Source organism: Ambystoma mexicanum, chromosome 4q, assembly GCF_040938575.1.
Source record: "Ambystoma mexicanum isolate Mex_15411 chromosome 4q, UKY_AmexF1_1, whole genome shotgun sequence".
In the NCBI taxonomy this organism is placed as follows: domain Eukaryota; kingdom Metazoa; phylum Chordata; class Amphibia; order Caudata; family Ambystomatidae; genus Ambystoma; species Ambystoma mexicanum.
This window is the reverse complement of record NC_090928.1, coordinates 385,579,576-385,596,128: the sequence shown is the minus strand read 5'-3', so window position 1 is coordinate 385,596,128 and position 16,553 is coordinate 385,579,576. Positions and strand designations below refer to the sequence as shown.

The following is a 16,553-nucleotide window of genomic DNA, read 5'->3' as shown; positions in this document are numbered from 1 at the left end:
CAGACTGCTGCATTCTTCATTATTCTTGTTCATATAATGCGCATCCATGCCAAGTGATACTTATAGTCTCGTCACGTAAGTGCTTTTAAGCCTGTGTAATATGATTGTTCAAGAGTGACCAAAATAACAGTACATGTCAAAGCCCCAGATATCACGTGATCAATCCATAGGTTTGGTGACAGGGTAGGTGTTTGATCCCAATGCAGTACCATTGACAAATGATCCCGGGTGTGCACATTCTTAAACCATGCAAATTTTGCTTCTTGGCTAATCGTACCCCTAAGAACCCAGACAACATGCATTGTGTGATTCGGGTAAATAAATAACATGAGTAGAGGAAATAACCTGATTTGCTGAGTATGCAAGGACAACTGGTAATAGGCTTATATTGCACTTTGCAGCTCTGTGTAATGTAGGAAAGGAATGATAGGGGCAAGACTATGGTAAACATATGTGTCTTAAATATGTACCATATGGAACAAGGATGGTTGTAAATACCTTTGTTGTTGTCGAATATTATCTTGCAGAGGGTCTCCGGGGCGAATTGTACATCTTAATATCATAAACGCCCACGTTGAACATGTTGTCAGAGTCTAGTGTTATAGAACATTTGTGACTCCTGAAAATCAATACACGAGAAAATGGAAATAATGGGCACCAGTGAGAATCAAGGTTTGTGGTACAAAAATAATGATGCTGAAAGCCAGACAAATTGAAAATATTTACCAAGGTCTCTGATGTGCTAACTCGATTGTAAACACGTTGACACACTTTGCGTTCCAAATATCGTCTGACGCGCTGTGTGTGGACTGAGTCCACCGAACGTTAACAAAACCCAAATATCATTCACTTCAATGGGTCGTAGTATGCGTGTGTCCAAGACCAGTATTTACTAAACAGAGAGGATGCCCTATATGCTGAAAAATTCAATGCGTTTCAGAAAGCACATGCTGAGGACCAGAGAGTGTGTTCTTATTAAAAATATATCATTTTATTCTGTTACAATTTCATAAAATAGATCATTTTTGAACAATAAGACAACAATTCATTTCCAAATCAACATATATTTTTGTGAACACGTTTTTTTGTGCAAATAGCGCATTTTTGTGTAGACATTTCTCCTATGTGTATATCACCAACACACCATTCTACCATTCGTCTTCACAATCAAATCTAGTTTGTATAGAGACATTCTAAATAACTTTTACAGTAGCATTATTCCTACTTTGACAGTCCACCATTATGTATCAACTATAAGTAGCCAAGACTATTCTAGTAGTATGCCTCTCATCATTGGATTTCCTTTTGTATAGTTTCGACTTGACATCAATTGGCCAGATTTTACAGAACCATTGGTCAACGTCTTCTTCAGGATTAGTAGACTTATTCAAAGGCTTTATCAGTACTACAACATATAAAACAACAACACCATGATTTAAAACATTAAATAATGCTTAAAAACATAGACAAACAACATTGTTAAAAAACACAATCTCTGAGCTCCCTCAGTATGCTACTGTTATTTCATAAATGGGGAGCAAACTTCAATTTTGTTGTAAACTCAGACCCAAGATGCTCGGGGTTAGTGTAACCTCCTAATGCAAAAAACAGGGGTAAATGAATTACCATTGTTAAAATTGGGCCACTAAGTCCCCAACTGTTTTCAAATAAAAACCAAGAAAACCCCCTTACTGTACATTCCTGTCAGTTCAAGCAATTATAAGCCCCCAAAGGATGCACCATACAGAGGGCCAGGGTTAAAGATATAAGTATAGCAAGGCAATCTCATTTGTACCTTTAAACGTCCATTTAGAAAAAGTTTTCTTTTTGCAGCTTTGCAAAACGTTCCGATTCCTGTGGTTTCCCACTGTGTCTTTCCACTAGTGTTCAGTAAGCGAGTGAAATATTTATAGCTCCACCTCAAAGTCAAAGTACTCCACTAAATACAATTCCTGTGAATATAATAGTATAAAATAGATAAATGTTAGCTGAAGCATGGTGTGTCTCTAGTTAGCAAAAAAACAGTGTTGTACCGTATCTGATTAACAAGGACGGTATAGTACCGTTGTGCTTTTGGTCTTTCCAGTGCTAGTGTTGATTTCTGCATAGGAAAAAAGTAATTTTACCTTCAATACGTTTCTACCGAGCTGGGGCACACTTGCTTCCCTGCTACTGAATTCGCTCAACAGTAAATAACTACCAAGAGAAAGAGGAGGGAAGAGAAGGAAGAATAGTGGACTTATTATTTCTAATGTGTGAAACTACATATCCCATAATTCCATTTCCATTTCCTTAACAGAATTAATCCGAGAAAGGGTGCTTTAAGTCTTTTAGTGATAGCGTAGATTTTTACATGAAAACGGTCATTTTACCTTCAAAAAGTGTTCCAGCGTGCTGGGACATACTTGCTTCCCCGCTGTCAAATTCACCCACCAGTATTAGACTAAAAAGGGAAGGTGGTGGGAAAGAAGAAGAAGGATAGTCAATGGATTTAGCCCTTTGTTTAGCATCAGAATTTGTATGTGAAAAGGGGTCCTAGGTTAGCTTTCCTTGAATGCTGGCTTCAAAAAGAAGGGCCTCGCCTACTCAGGAACACATGAAAAACAGCAGAGAAACAAAACCGCAGCAGTCAGCTGTTCCAAACTGGACATTAGGTTTACTTCCTGCTTCCTTTTAAAGGGGAACTTGCATTCTAATCTGCCAATCGGGCAACTGCTCCTTCAAACATACAAGGAGATAGAAAGAGGACTAGGCATTGCCTCAGTCTAACCCAAGCTCAGGGTACACTCACAGAAACAAAAAATGGACTATTTCTTCAAGATGAATTTAGCATTGGCGCAGTATAACCCAAGCTCCGGGTACAGTCATAGAAACAAAAAATTGACTATTTCTTCAAGATGAATTTAGCAAAAACGCTCTCTAATGCATAAAGATGCAATGCGATAAAGGCTAAAAGATAAGGGCAACCCAAGTTAGTAAAAACAAATAATAAAATAAGAAGTATAAACATTAATGTAGATTTAAAAAAAAAAATTAAAAAATTTGAAAAACGAAAATAGATTGAATAAAATAAACTGAATAAAGCAGCCCAGCTAGCGGTAATCCTCAACCAGAGTGGAAACCTTACGATAGAATAAATAAATACTAAAGAGTCTTAAGGAAAGGATCTTACGTTTGAAAAAAGATCAGTATTGCCTGCAATTGAATAAAGGCGCTTTGTGAGCAGTAAATAGGGTGTTCACATTTGTACATATGCAGGGCGCCTAGGCATGACCTCAGTCGGAGATTCATTGTCTTACCTGAGGGTTTGTATGGACGTCGTAACAGGCTTCAATGCCTCTGAAGGAATTCGATGTCTGTGTGTAGTGGAAGGCCGTGTGCTGTGAGCGGATGTAATCATGTGACTGAATGTTCTTTAAGGGTCAGGTGACCCATCATACATTACGTAACAGCATATCATGTTGTGATGAATGAAGGAACCGTGGCAAAGTGCTGCCGTAACTTGGTGATAATATAACATGACGTTTGGTGTCAACCACAAAATATCGAACGTATATATGTATTATATACAGACTCATACGATTGTGATGTTGATGTTACATTGGTAAAAAGACATAACTTGTGTCGTGCTGATAAAATGCTATGTTAAGTTATGGTACGTGTTAGATGCTGGTAATAATTCATAATTGAAATGTGAAGTTCAAGAAGTTCAAGAATTTCGTATAAGGTTCAGATAAAAGAATACTGCTGTGGGTATTTACCTGCATTGGGAATCAGCATACACCCACCTTATCAGGAAAATGATAAAATATTTAATAACAAATAGTGATGTGCACCATAGAGTGGGGCAGACCAAACAGTTTTTATTTACAATAACAAACCATGACAAGACAGAGAGCCCTATCACAATCTACGTATATAGTTTGTTGGTTTCCAAAACCTGTGTCCTAAATAATCGGTCAGGGTTTCAAATGTGAAACGCATATGTCCAGTGTATATGCCTGCCACATTTTGAAGAAAACCTCATACAAAGACATTCAATTCATGTTCCTGGTTAAGGCCTAAAGAAGTACATCTAAGTTTACAAATCATGCGTGCTTCTAACTGTCGTAGTAATAGCTGACGATCTCCACCTCTGGCATGTGAGCATGCTTGCTGTAATCCAACGAATCGAATATCTTTGTTACTGTCCCATTGATAAGTTTGCCAAAGCGTTGCAAATAGTAGCTTTGGGTCCTGGCTGTTAAGGTTGGAAAGATGCTCCCATATCCTAATCCGAAGTTCTCGTATAGTACTACCTACGTATACTTTCTTGCAAACGCATTGGATGGCATAAACAATGAATTTGGATTTACAATTGATGAGATCTCATATAGAAAATAACAAGCATGATGGCATACAAATTTGGTCACTGGTGACCGTGCATATTGGCAGAAGCTGCATGTACCACACTTGTGGAAGCCAGAGGGGCCGCTCTTAAACCACCCAGAATATTTGCGGGACTCAGATTGTGGTTCAAGGGAAGAGGGACTGAGTTGATTTCTGAGCGTCTTGTGCATGGTAAAAACCAGCCTGGGTTTGTGAGAAATGTATGGTGTCGGGTCTGGATCTAATTTGTGAAGATGCCAATATTTCTCAAGTAGCTTGAAGAGCCGATCACTATCCTGTACATATTTGGTGATAAAGATGGTCTCATAAGTGGACAAATCTAGCTTGAAGTGGAATGCTCCAACAAGGAGTCTCTAGAACGTACATTGGTTTTGTGCAATGCTTTATTAATACAATGGGACGTGTACCCTCGTTCCTTGAACCTTTGCTGAATACGTTTACATTCCTGTTTTATTTATATAAGATTTAAATAGCTTGTAGGCGTGTATGAATGCTTCTTTTATACACAGTTTCAAATACATAGAGTTTATGTGCCATGGATATATTTGTAATGCATCGATTGGCCTGGGGAGTCAAAAGTAGCTCTTGGAGTTAAGCTAACCAGGTTCTTCTAGGGTACAAACAGGAGCTAAATAGCACCCAGCCATTTCAAACCCTGATACTAACAATTCTTCCACTTTAATATGTATGCCCAAAAGTCCAGTCTTCCAAATTACATACACCTGTATGTCCGCAAAATGACAACTGTTCTGCCAGAGTACATGGATGAATAGTGGCTAAACCATCTACTCAGACCCACACACTAAAGTAATGCTAATAATAAAGATGAAACGGACACAGCCCGACAGGTGGGCGGGCAGAGGGCAGGCTATACTCTTCATGAGAGGTGTGAGCTGTTAACAATAGCAACCCAAACAAGAAACTTACGTACAAAGGTTCCAACATTTAAAAAAAATCCAAATAAGGTTCTAGAACAATTTAGACTTTTAATCAAATATAAATGCAAGCAACTAATCAAAAAACACTAGAAAAACCCACCCTTGTAAACAACACACAGACAGCAGACTTGCGTGAAAGGGCACCCTGGGTAGACGAGCAGGGAGTCCAGGCAATCAGATTGAGCAACAATGTCAATGTTCAAAGTTATGTTCTTGAAGAAAAAGGGATAGGAGGCTTAAAAGCCTTGTCACAAAAGTAGACACTTTGTGCAGGGCTTTTTTCCAGTGACTTTATTCTTGTATTTGGCACTTATCATCGAGATGGTCTTGTTGGCGCTTTTGCCATAGCTGAGACTGCATTGAGATGTTAAGAGTCGATGCAATTCCACTGGCGGTCGGCTTCAAGTCTGTTTGAAAGTGCTTACGATAGGTTAATCGAATCAGCATTCGAGATACGAGACAATGGCTTCCAATCACTCCAGTGCAGCGGCCAAGTCAGTGTTGTGATAGAAAAGAAAGAAAAATGAATGTTATAAAATATCTAGTTTGATACAATATAAAGAAATGGAGTGCTGTTTTAGGAATCAAATAAGTATTACTGCTGCTATATTAGTTTAGGCCAGGCCAATATAACTTTCCACTGGTCTGATTAGGTGCTAGACTTCATCTTGAATATTTTTAAACACTTGCATTCAAAGACGTACTTCCTCTTGACATTCATAAGCAAGAACGTTCGTTTGCATTACCCAGACAATGTATGGGAGGGTTGTTTCTTTCAACTGTGTCCGCATATAATTGCAGTGGTTAATACCAGCTGATCACTGCCTTGTAGATGAAACTAGATGAGCCATAGAAAATCTTTTATAATAAACCTGCAGCTGCGGAAAGGCATGTGGGCTGTATCGCACAGGGCCTGGAGAAGCAAAAGGGTTAAAGTTCTTCTTCGAAGTTCTTGGGATAAGCAGGAAACTGAAAGAGTACTCCTTAAGGATGAATGAATGAATGTGGAAGCCCAGGCCTCTTGCACAGGCTTCAATTTGTTTGAAAATGTAGAAGAATTGCTGCAATCTTGAATGATTGATTGATTTATAGAGCGCTTTATGCCAAAGCGCTGTACATTGTAACAACAAATACAGAGAAATAACAACAATTAACATTGTGAGCAAGAATTACAGCATGAATCATGGGCAAGCTCGGGTTGGATTTTGTGTGCAGAACCAGTCCTCTTGATCTCCGTTACTGGTTTTGCATTGCTGCTATTAAAACATTTACCAAGCCTGCCTCATTCATCATTTGGATCATGTGAATGGAATTTTCCACAACAGCGGCAAGACAATCGCGCTGCTGGGTTGAGTCTAAGAGGCAGCGAGTTAGATGGCTTCCAGAAGTCTAGTTGTCGTTCAAGTCACTTGCTCTCACAATGTTGAGCTCACAATCAGGCCGAAACTAGTCGGTCCGCTTGAAGGGGTCGAGTCAGTGTCTGGATGGCTCGAGATGAAGCAAGTGGTTTGAAGTTCCCTCAGCATACCTAAAGCAGCACTGTACGCCCTGTTGTAGCTTGAATACAAAGCACAGTTGATCGGGCTCGAAGGGGTCTCGGGGCAGTGAAAAAGGTTTTCTGCTCCATCTGGCCTTCTGAGTGGCTGGGAGTCCAGATTCAGGGGCTCAAGGACAAAGCAAGTCCTTCTGTTCTGCACTCCCCTGTTTGCTTGGCACTTACAGGGGATTCTTCACCTCCAGTGAACAGGAGTGTTTTTCCAGTGCAGGCAGAAGAGAGGCATTTGTCAAACGGCAGTTCACTCCCAATGTTTCATCAGACGTTTGGGTCAGAACCATCCTCTACCTTGGTTGCCTTCTGTCTTTATCACACTGGTGGAGGACTTTGGAACTGTATGCACTTCAAGCAGACACCCAGTGAATTCTTCTTGTTCTACAAGAATTAAAGAGGAATGAGGGGTTACCTCTTTCTTATAACTGCAAAATGTTACGGAAATTGGTCCAAAGCAAGCCTGCTGCGAGTGGTCCAACCTAGGCAGCTGTAACAAGTGCCCTTTGCCTTCTGACATCACATCAAGAGTGCCTTGCCTTCAGGACATGGGGGGTGGGGGGGGCAGAAAGAGATAGAGAGCCCCGACAGAAACCAAGATGGTGAAACCCTCATCTCAGTCCTACTCTCCCTACCTCTGCCCTGTTCTTAGGTCTACTGACTTCAAAAGGACTCCAGTGGTCAGCACACTGGTGTGGGATTGGCTTTGTTATGCCAGTGCTGCCTTTGAATCCACGATTCCCAGGAGGACTCGGGGGGGGGGGGGGGGGGAGTGGGGGGGAGTTCTTTGCCCCAAGGGGAAGATATTGTCCTTCCAGCAGGTGGATCAAAGAGGTAACATCCTGCCCATTGTTCTACAGGGCAGCTGCAGAAACAGGCAGACCAGACAAGAATATACATCAGTCCGGTCATAGCTGAGCCCTGCTCACAGAGCGGACACAAGAGCGATACCAAATTGATGTGGCTGTATAATAGTGTACTCTGTAATAAATCAGACACAGAACACAAACAAGAGGATACTGTTGAACTAATTATTAGATTAACCAAAAATAAAATCCAATATGCCCTATTCATACGATAACTTCCCTATGCTAAAGTAACCCCACAATAAACGTTTCTCAGCGCTGGGTGGGCTATGGGCTCATTCAGCCCTGTTTCGAAATCTTCCTTTCACTCCATGCAGGGTTTTTAGTTTCTCAGCCCCAGGTCGGCCACGGGCTTGTTTCACTCAGTTTGATATTGGTTTCTCTGCCCTCCAACCAGTCCCCCACTGTAGCTGCATGCTTTCTTTCTGGCAGCAGGACTCGGTACTACAGTCTGCATCCCTGGCTCCTGTGGATCTGCACCCTCGTTTCCTCTGTGCAGTCGGTTGTTCGGTTCTTCTTCCCGTTCAAAACTTTGGTGTCTATGCAACGAGACACCGGCTCTTTGGGGTGCTTCTCTGCTCGCTTCTCATCTTAGTTGCCCCTGCCTGGTTGGGGTTCCTGCTTTCGCCGAAGCGGCAGTGTTCCTGCAGAGCCCTCGGTCTCCATCACACACATCCTCTACATGGCTCTACGTCCTTCGTCAGACAGACTGCCTCCCCTCCTCTGTGTGAGCTGGCATTATGCGTTCTCTGGCAGATTATCTCCAAATCAGCTGGTTTCCTGTTGGTTTTAACTCCATCCCTGGAGTAAAGAAGAGAGGTCCACTGGTCAGCGGCTTCTCCAGGAGGTGGTTACAGGTACATATCAGTAACCAAGCCATCCTTCTTAAAATGGGCCCTGTACATTAACATCTTCCATTTCCATATAGCCAATAAACATTGGGGTCTTTGAATGGAAGGGAGGTGGGATGGAACCCTCACTTAGGCGTTCCTAGTCCCAAAGGGGGTGGGTGGCTTCCCATTGGGGAGAATGTACACATTCGCTGGATTTGCACACAGCTCTAAGTAATCACCATGCCACAACCAGGCACAGCATATATTTAAAAATGTATGTGCTACCAGGCCGACTAAGCTTATAATAATTAGGTTTGGAAAGAGGTGCAGAAGATTAAAAAGCTGCTTCATCCTGCAGGAACATTGCGTTCCAGCTGATGCCAGGGATGTAGCTGGGACTTTTGAACCTGCCCTGTGCCACTGCAGGCCTGGGGCTGAGGGCGCCTGGAGGCCTTCTCAGCAAAGATATACATTTTTACTATAATTCTGGCATGGAGCATTTATGAAAGGGGATCCAATTAGCAGGCCTCCCTTTCAGAACAGAATTACTTGCATCAATTTATGTTAATAAAAATCAAAAAAGCTGTACCCATCTTGCCCTCGCCAGATGGACATTCGGTCACACTGCCCTATGGTAACATGACGGAAAAATAAAAGCCATTAGCCCTGGGTAAATGACAAGTTGGTGGCAGTGCCTTCTCTCCAAAGTACTGTGGTAAGCCCATGAGTTGCGTGTTGTAATAGTATACAAATAGATCACCACGGGGTATGAAGAAAATAAAACCTCCCCTCCAAAGCAAAAGTGTCTCAGAGCACAGGTTGGAACACAAACTGGAATAAACATGATATGTATGGGTTTTACGTGAGACCTTGAGCATCCATGGACTTTGCACCCCTAGAATCAAGTTTTTGGAATGTAGATTCCATTAACGGCTTGATTTCCAAAATCTAGGCATTTGTAAGCCAGAAAATCAACCAAACTGAACATATCAAACAAAATGCGAGAAGTTGGGAGTGCCCATAGATGAGGAGACTGGGGGCGACACATAATGGCTAGGAATTCCATTTGTATCCAGCTTTCAGAGACTCAGGTAAAGAGAACGTACAGATGGAAACATAATGCTGGACAATCTGCATTGTATAGCTACAAATATAAGTGCCAGATGCTGGAGGAGCGTGCCGTTAACAGGGCATATGGGAACTCCCCCGCCCTCAGAGGCTTATGGTTGTAAGTCAGAACTAAAATGGAGATGCATTTGGAAATTCCAAATTCGACACAACTGACTACAGGTACCACAGATGGCGGAGAACAAATTACTATTCTCTGAGCATTGGGGCATTACTATTCTCTTAGCATTGGGTTCCATCTGTCATGGTGACCCTATGGAACGCAGAGATTGGCTTACTAAAATTAGTCACATCCTTACCATGGAGAGGCTGGCAAATATTTGCAATGCACCCAGACATCCCACGAGGGTTTGAGCCTGAGACTACCCCACGAGGGGGTTAATGCAACCAGAGAATCAGGTGACTTTAGAGGCCAGACAGCCCATGAGGGGCTGAGTATGGAAATACCCACGAGGGGGTTAAAGCCATATGATAACCAGATGACTTTAGAGGTTGAATAGCCCATGAGGGCTGAGCCACAGAATACCTCACAAGGAGGAGAATGCAATACTGTATCCAGACTACCTAAAGAGTCAGATAGTCTACAATGGACTAAAAGACTTGAAAAGTGCGAGGAGTTTAAAAGATGTGGCGAACAAGAGACTTAATTTAAATCAAGATAATCAGGACTCCTCAATATTGTTGTTGCAACCAAGGAACAGGTTTAGAGAACTAGCTACTCCTATATGGAGATTAACTTTTTGAACTAAGAAGAACGCTTGCATGGCGGTCCCAGGCAACCTTTTCTAAGAAGAGAGGAAGACTTAAAGAACCAAACTTTAAACTCTAACAGCAGGCTGGAGCCTGAGAGAGAGAACGAAATACACAATTGGGAGGGTGTCAGAAACCAGCCACCAGAAGCCAAGCAGAGTCGGAGAAAATTGACTTAAACTAAAGAACATACTTTTTGCCGATCAGTGGTAGGGATACAGCATAGGATAGAATAGGTTTGGATGGAGGATGGAGTTTTTGTGAGACATCCCGACAAGCACCAGTTTGTTGTTTTCGTTGAAGTTCGGGAAACCATTCAACATAGCTATAAGATAGTCGAGGTCTTCTTAATAAAACTTGGTGAACTAGGTCTTTTGTTCGTCTCCTAGGTCTGACTTGCTCCAAGTCTCAGGTGAAAAATGCTTCTTCCAATTATCCGAACCAAACTTATGTTAATAAAGTTTTACCAAAAATTAAAATAATTCATAAAAATAGGTTTATACATAAATATGACCCTACATCACAAACCATGGTAGATAAAAACAATACAATCACCAATTTCACAAACATAATCACATACAATAATCAAACAAAATACAACAGACCCACAACAAATGGTTTTTACAATTTTTCTACAGCTGAGTAATTCCACTCAAGCTAACAACCATCCCGACATGTTTCAGTTCTTAGTTGCATTGATTGCATGAACTTTCTTCAGGGGAGATACCCAATTTTCTTATTCTCCACCATGTAATCCAGGGCCACACTTGGAGTTATCAATTGTACTCCTCTTAGTAGGATCTTAGTAGGACTGGAGTAGCAATACACCCTTGAGTAGCCGTAAACTTCAAATATCAAGTCTATATGAATTTCTTTCTGGCTCCTAAATAGCCTTGGTCATGATCAGTGCTCCTCCAACGAGAACTGTATGCTTGCAAAACTGAATCAAGGTCTTTTTATAGCAATACAACGAACTTTTGCTGTGACTCCGCACCTCCAATAGTCCGGTATCTTTAAACTCCGTCCAGGCAAGAAACACACCGGCTCTCCGATTGATCGCGCCAGACCTCAATTCAGTTTTGCGAGCATACAGTTCTCGTTGGAGGCTACTCAAGGGTGTATTGCTACTCCAGTACTACTAAGATCCTAATAAGAGGAGTACAATTGATAACTCCAAGTGTGGCCCTGGATTACATGGTGGAGAATAAGAAAATTGGGTATCTCCCCTGAAGAAAGTTCATGCAATCAATGCAACTAAGAACTGAAACATGTGGGATGGTTGTTAGCTGGAGTGGAATTACTCAGCTGTAAAAAAATTGTAAAAACCATTTGTTGTGGGTCTGTTGTATTTTGTTTGATTATTGTATTTGATTATGTTTGTGAAATTGGTGATTGTATTGTTTTTATCTACCATGGTTTGTGATGTCGGGTCATATTTATGTACAAACCTATTTTTATTAATTATTTTGATTTTTTGTAAAATTTTATTAAAATAAGTTTGGTTCGGATAATTGGAAGAAGCATTTTTCACCTGTTCTATTTTTTCAAGACATGGTATATGGAGGTGGGGAACATCAGACTTGTTTGTAAAAGATCAGTGTATTTGAAAACATTTGAATCGGTCTCCTTTATATATCCATATTTATGGTCATCCCCTGACCTTGTGAGATAGAGAGAAATCAAAAGGGGCGTTTCTGCCTTGAATAAGACGGATTACTCCAAGTCTCACCATCTTGGATTTTACTAGGTCTACCAAACTTCCAGTCCCCCTCGTACTTCCTGCAGGCACGGCACGCCGATTTTGACATCAGCAGGTAAAAGACACCAGGATTGGATCCTTAACAAAAGGCTTGCTCTGCAGCAATCGGCTGTTGAATTTTACTTACATAAAGGGGGTGGGTGGGAGGGCAACGACCTTCCCCTTAGTTGATTCAACTTTGGAACACTTTTGAAGAAGGATTCACTGGAACCTGATTGGGAGTATAGTCTACTCCAAAGTCATCTACCAGAGAGGTGAAGACCAGGAGCTCCAAGGAATAGGTAAGCTCTTCTCCCTAACCATCCCAAAGTCCTAATTAGGATAACAAGCTGGCTGGACAAGGGCTACTGCAACTAAAACATTGGTACCCAGGACCCTGCTCACTAGAGATGACAAACCCTTCAAATGTTCACTACACACCTTCCTGGTTGGGAAGGGCAAAGAAAACGACTCACCTTGCCCCTGAGCTGGGTCTCCCAGCAACCACAGAACCAAGGTAGCAACCCTGGCTCTCCCTGTATCTTTGAACTACTTTGACACTGGTTGGGAACCTTTGACAGCATCCCAGCTGCTGCAAGGAAACCGCAGGAGTCATCTCTAACCTCGACTGCCTCCTAATCTCCGAATTTCACTCAATGCAGAAGCTCTGCCACCTCCAAATCAGTGACTCTTAGAGTCTTCTAACATCCCTACAAGAACATTCCTGCCTGGTTACCAGCTTCTTCAAGCTCCAAGCTGTGGCTGCTGCAGTACCATAACGCTGTGTAGAGCCCATCGAGCCTGCTCACTGTGGAAGGTAGTCCCTGCTTCTCTGCACCCGAGGCCGCCAAGACATCCAGCGCCACTCACACAACACCACTTAAGTTACCAGTTCCTTTCACACACGTGTTATGTGTAGTATTTTTATTTGTTGCCTGGATGTTTAATTAAAAAGACTATTTTTGCCTTCGCTAGCCTAAACAGCGATTAAGCTATACCCATCGTGCTATGAATGTTTCACTTTTACGGCTGGGATCTGTGCTGGTTCAGTAGTAGTGTGGGACTGTGTAGGTGCTTTAGCCTCTACTCATCAGTGATCACCTGCACATCAGCAGTCATTTCATCATATAGAGGAATACAGAGGACTGACACATCCAGTTAGAAGGCTGGCCCTTAATTTGTTTGACATTCATTGACCTTATTTTGCTAGTACATGTATGTGTTGATCCCATGTGTCCGAGTTTTAGGTCCCACAGGAGTGGGGAGGTGGAGAGGCTGAAGGAATAGAACATTATTCCAAAACTGGTTTCAGATTGCAGGCTTCATATATATGTGCAAATGAAAATCCAATCAAATTGAAAATAATTATTAGCGGAAATACGACAGTATAAGGAAAACGTATTTGTTCTAGGTGATGCAGGCCAATTTAGTTGTGGTACTACGTCTTTTTTTGTTTGTGACAATCTGAGAACAGTGGCATTCAATTGGGTGTATGTGAAGGGAAATAATATACAAGTTTCAAAACGACTGACAGGGCTGCTGGCCGCATCATCCCTACCCTCTACTGACCAACGGACTGCCCAACCCTGTGTAGAGGCGGGTGAGCCAGATAAGGTTCGGGCTTACTAGGGTCACGTAGCTGGTTCAAGTGTGCCCAGAATGTCATGCCACGGGCTGGAAAATGCAAGCTGAACCCAGCCTGCTTTTGGCAGAAAAAAAATAGACATGTACAAAATCATGACTAGCTAGCGAGAAGCTATGTGACGTTGTGTCCTCCCAATCCAGAACAGATCCCTCACCAGTGGGGGCATGCAATCCTTTCCTTGTTTCTTCAGGAGCATTCGTGCTGATAAGGAGTCACAAAGCGGAAAGCTTGCAAATTGTTTTAGCACACATCTTATCGGCATTGGACTTAAGTATGAATTACGGGAATGCAGCATCAGAAAATTGATAACTGCCTGCAAAATACTGGGTGTAAATGTTGCCTAATAAGACATGGCTATGTGCACCTGTACTTGAAAGCCCCAACAGCTAAACTGTTTCTTCTTCCAAGACAATGAATATCATTACAAAGTAAGCCCTGCTTTTTTATTTGGTTAGTATATTATTACCATGACGCATGCTGTTATCTCACACACACTGCCCCCAAAAGGTTTTTTTCTTTTTGTGGAATTTCACTTTTTTTTTTTTTGTTTACACTGCGCGCAAGCTGACTGTGTGTCAAACAATGACTACAAGCAGGTGACCCTTTCCGTTTTTTGTGGTTGTGCTTCTTAAGTTTTGAAGGTACATTTTCAAAAACCTCGGTAGATTTTTTAGACTGTCATTTTGCATTTGGCACTCATGGAGTGCCATTCTAGATATGGAAAATAATCCTACACTCCTACTCTCTTTCCTTAACACAAAAATGTATATACTTGTTCCGTTAGTTAATACTATCATTTTTGTAATTTCCATGTCATAAAACACTATATTATTTTGGCTTTTTAAAGCCATAATGAACAAATGTTTGTATCGGCTAAAGCAGAGAAAATATGCGTTCAAGTGTCTAAAGCTCCAACTATGCTGGAATCACGGATTGGACCCTCAACCGAATTGCGTTATCATGGACAAAACATGCTATTTCATTGTCTTTTCTCCCAAAATTGGGACCCAGTTAGGGGTTTTTCTTATAGGTGTGTGAAGGCAGACCAGGTTTTGGTTTTGTGTTGTAGGAGATGGGAAAGGAGGAAGCTTTTTGGAGGGAGAGGGAAGCAAGATACCAGGAATGGGTCGACTCCAGAGATGGAAGTGTGATATAAATCATTGGTACACCGTACCACTAGTTAGTTCGCTATTTACAGAGCGTACCTTTAGTTCAAAGGCACAAGAGCACTTCCTTGGTGCTTTTTCTTCCACCTGAGCCAAATATAGAATCGGCTCAGGCCGAACATTAGAACACTGTCAGTTTTCCCCAAGTCACAGCTAGGCAGACACACACACAGTCCTTGTCTATGCAGGTCGTTCAGGTTGCAAACGCATTTCTTTTATTAGTGGCAGAGCCTTTCATATGCAGGATGGACCATATCCAACTCAAAGGGCTCGCAAAGCACCAGTTACCATGCAAATCTGTGACAGTTAAAGTGAGGAACACAAAGCGCCTATTTAAAGATGTGGTTATACCCATGATGTCTAGTATCTTGACATGCCAAAAAATAAAGTTGCTGTAAGTCACTAATCAAATGTTTTCAACATCATGAATAACAAGAAGCTGTAGATTTGTGACAAAGAATCTGTATATCGTTGTTAATTACCCAACTTCTTTTATAACATGTCTTCAATCACTGAAAGTACAGTAGGGTTAACTAGATTTTTCAGGTTGGCATTATCTTGCATTCTGGGACTTATAGTTTACCATTCAGGATGTAAAATTAAAGCCACGATTATATTCTTTTGGCTTAACCTATTGCTAAAAGCATGTACATGTTTTCATGTGGCTTTATTGGTTCTATGTGATTATAGCTTTTCAGAGAGTCAATTTTTAACGAAACAAAAACAGCGAAAAAAATACAGAATTTTGTTTGTTTTTATTTGGGGCCCCCTCCCAAGCCCCGTTTCCAATTGTGTTTAAACCCACTCCAACCCAACCCCCACCCTACCCTTTATGTCCCCTCGCCCCAACCTCATTTATGTTTCCACAAAAATTAACTGTTTTTTTGCGCTGTTTTTGTTTCGTTATAAATTCCCTCTCTGTAATTGTTTTCTTTGTAATCACTGGATACCGGCTTTATTATGCAATTTTTATTTGTTTAAGTAAACTCTATGAGACATTATTACGGTTGACCTTGAAATCCAACAATGTGAGCCAAAGTTTGTGATCCTGGTCAACCCCAACCCTCCCCATTTGTCGGACCATCCCACTCCCTCCTTCTTGGACGCAGCCAGAGTACCACTAGTTCCCTTTTTCCACTTCCACTACTGGTCGACTCAGCTCTCTTTTTACTCTGAGAAACTTTAAGCCAGACCCCTTAACTTGTCTCTCATGGATTTTCTATGTAGCGCTCCCCTTGCACTTCCGCCCTCAGCTTACTCTTAGAATCTATAAACCACCCTAAAAACTCTCAGAACTCCCAATTCTGCCACTGAAACCGTCTCATCCTTTTCTGTCGGTCCTTGGAAGCCCTAAGCCTTTCGAACGGTTTGAAGTCCACAGGACTCATGACCCACCTTGAGACCGAGTACTTCTCAGTTTCTCAGCTGCTGTTTCTTTTCCATAGAAGGTTCGATCCACGCAGCCGAGCTCTTCGAGGGGTTCTCCCCTCTCCATGCACCACAAGCTCTGCAGACTGTCTGGGCTCCGCATCCCGCCCCTCGGACGCGTAGGAT

General features: G+C 41.8%; 1 long non-coding RNA gene across 1 annotated transcript; it reads right to left on the bottom strand.

Moving 5' to 3' along the window:
* Positions 1 to 965: 965 nt before the first annotated feature.
* Positions 966 to 16,546, bottom strand: LOC138467741 (uncharacterized). Its single transcript, XR_011268135.1, has 2 exons — positions 16,395 to 16,546; positions 966 to 5,803 (listed from the first exon to the last, which is right to left on the bottom strand). It is a non-coding gene; the product is annotated as an uncharacterized lncRNA (long non-coding RNA).
* Between the last annotated feature and the right edge of the window lie 7 nt (positions 16,547 to 16,553).